A 3,334-nucleotide genomic window follows, 5' to 3' on the forward strand; every position below is an offset into this window, starting at 1 on the left:
GAGGGCGGGCCCGGAACGCCACCAATCGGCGCGCGGCATGGCCCTGTCGCCCCAGAGGCCTGCGTGAGGGCGGGACGGGGGCGGGGCGACGGCGCGCAAGCGCACTGGCCTCGCTTCCGCCGCGACAGCGAGCTGGTAACCCGGCTGACTTGCTGACAGTGAGGCCGACGGCGCCATGTTCCCCGCGCGCGCCTGTCCTGGGCTCCTCAAGTTTTCTCTGGACATGGGCGTTGGATTCCGAGAAGGCCCCTTTCAGAAACACAAGTCTGCGCTCAAGGGCCGCTGTAGTGAGCCCTGGTGACCCGGAAGACCCGGGTTTTCACGTTGGTTCCGTCCCGCCATCCCTGGCCAATTTGAGGTTGAGAAGCAGAATCCTGTTGGAGCGAACCCTTGAGATGCATGGTGGAGAGGAGGCATCTCTGGACTTGTCTGCTCCCATCCGATCACGTGGGGAAGAGGGGAAAACAAGCGTCCATGGCGGTGACATCAGGGAGCTGGCCTGGCACACACAGCTGGCCTCAGTGTTCTACTGAATATACAGAGTTCCATGAAACGTAGACATCAGGCTCTGATGTTAGATCCACGGCAAAAACGAGGCCCTTCCATACTTGTCTGAACACAGACAGAAGAAGAACATTGTCCAAGCCACAAAAATGACCAAACCTCTTTCTGTCTCGGCCAATCAGAGTGACTGCTCATTCTTTACCAGTTACAGGTTTAACTTTGCTCTATTCTTCTTGCCTCTGTGATGCAATCTATGAAGACATCTGGTCAAGGAATTGCTTCCTTTTCCTGACATCCAATCCAAAGTGGACTGGCTTCCTTAAATGTTTCCCCCACATCAACTAACACAACTGAAATATTGTAAATATCAGTAGTTGCTGTTCAGTCGTCCAGTTGTGTCCGACTGCGACCCCATGGACTGCAGCACACCAGGCCTCCCTGTCCCTCACCGTATCCTGGAGTTCCTTGCATTGGTGATGCCCTCTTCTACTCCTGATCTCAATCTTTGCCAGCATCAGGATCTTTTCCAATGAGTTGGCTTTTCACATCAGATGTCCAAAATACTGGAGCTTCAACATCAGTCCTTCCAGTGAATATTCAGGGTTGATCTCCCTTAAGATTGACTGGTTTGATCTCCTTGCTGTCCAGGGGTTTTTCAGGAGTCTTCTCCAGCACCACAGTTAAAAGGCATCAATTCTTTGACATTTTGCCTTTACGGTCCAGGGATATATCTACACATCCCTTTACTGCGGTTTCCCATGGTGATGGTCTCCCTCGCTGGGATGAAGCACAGCTCCGTGGACTACTGATTACTGATTTCTGGTGATCTCTGGCTAAGGACATTGTTGGCCCAGCAAGCCTTCAGGCTGCACATCTACCCAGCTGCTCACTCGCTACTGTTTGAAACCCTCAGGGCACTCTCCTCTTCCTTTAGCAGATGAACTGCCTCTTCCCTGCAGGCGTGCTCTAAAGGAATAACAAAGCCCTGTTTCCTCACCTCTCTCCCACTTTCCTGCCCACCCCAACCTTGCTTCACTTCATCACTTCTCCAGACACCTCCTGCTCAGCTCATCAGTGAATTCCCACTGTGATGCTAAAAGGAACTGAGTTTTTTAGTCCTCAGCATACATGAATCCTTGCGGCATTGACACCATCAGCCTCTCTTTCCGTTTGGTTTGTGGGACATGTCACTGTCTTTGTTTGAAAGTGTTCCCTGTCTGCTTTGCAGGCCCACTTCTTCTGCCTGGTTATTCGTTGAGGGAATTCTTTAATACTTGATCCTGGGTCCTCCTCACCCCACACTCCCTCCTTCAGCAAATCTCATCCACACATGGCTTGAGTTTCCGATTATCTAAACGTGGTTTATTCATTTGTGTTTCCTACCAGCTCCAGATCCATACATTCATATATCATTCACATGATATCTCAGGGATGTCTCAAAAGTCACTCAAACTCAACATGTCCCAACTGAAATTGTGAGCTACAGTATGAAGAGGGCCACAGCAAGGAATGGAGGGTGGCCTCCAGTCGGCAGAAAAGGAGGCCTTCAGTCCAAGAGCACGTGAAGAAATGAGTGCTGCAAACGGCTACATGAGCATGGAAATGGGTCCTTCCTAGTCAAGCCTCAGATGAGACCCCAGTCCAGGCCAACACCTCAATTGCAGCCTTGCAGAGGACTCCTGACCCAGGAAAACTGCAATAACAAGTGGATGTGGTTTTAAGCTACTAAATTTGTGGTAATTTGTTACATAGCTGCTGCTGCTAAGTCTCTTCAGTCATGTCCGACTCTGTGCGACCCCATAGACGGCAGCCCACTAGGCTCCTCCATCCCTGGGATTCTCCAGGTAAGAACACTGGAGTGGGTTGCCATTTCCTTCTCCAGTGCATGAAAGTGAAAAGTGAAAGTGAAGTCGCTCAGTCGTGTCCGACTTAGTGACCCCATGGACTGCAACCTACAAGGCTCCTCCATCCATGGGATTTGCCAGGCAAGAATACTGGAGTGGGTTGCCATTGCCTTCTCCATTGTTACACAGCAGTAGATAACAAATACACCCTCCATCACCAAGTCCTACCAGTTTTATCCCCTGAGCCCCATGCCCACCAAACCTGTGTCACCAAATCACAGCTTCCTTTCTGGCTTCTACTTCAGAACTTTCCTCAACTCATCTTTCTCTGTCTTGTCCCAGCACATTTTCTCATGTGGGTCCTTTGGCTTGGGATCTTTTTCTATCCCCCTGCTTCTAGGAAATCTGATTTATTCCTTAGACTTTGGTCATCAAATACTCAGGAAAACCTTTCTTGAGTGTCCGAAGTACAACCCCCACTTGACACCTCTCCTAAATGGGTTTTGTCATGGTTGCAGTTTTACAGTTATTTCTGTCATTTTGTCCTCAGTGACTGCATCTTCTATCAGAATGTAAGCTGTAGGGGCAGGAACTATGTTTAGTTTTGCACATTACTGAACCCCCAGCACCTGGCAAACAGTAGATACACTGCCTAGATGAATGAATGATCAAATGGACAAAATGAATGGACGGATAAAGTGTCTGTTTTTTAAAGGAGTGTAATTTATTTATTTTTTAAGAAACATTTTATTTATTTGACTGCCCCGGGTCTTGGTTGTGGCACCTGGGATCTTTGATCTTGCTTCGCAGCATGCAGTGTCTTTAGTTGCAGCACGTGGACTCTAGTTCCCTGACCAGGGATGAAAACCAGGTCCCCTGCAATGGGATTGCAGAGTCTTAGCCAATGGCCGACTAGGGAAGTCCAATAAGTCCATTTTTGATGCTCAGGGTTTGTAATACAAGCCTTCCTACCTCCAGAAAGTTGG

Source organism: Cervus canadensis, chromosome 2, assembly GCF_019320065.1.
Source record: "Cervus canadensis isolate Bull #8, Minnesota chromosome 2, ASM1932006v1, whole genome shotgun sequence".
NCBI lineage: Eukaryota > Metazoa > Chordata > Mammalia > Artiodactyla > Cervidae > Cervus > Cervus canadensis.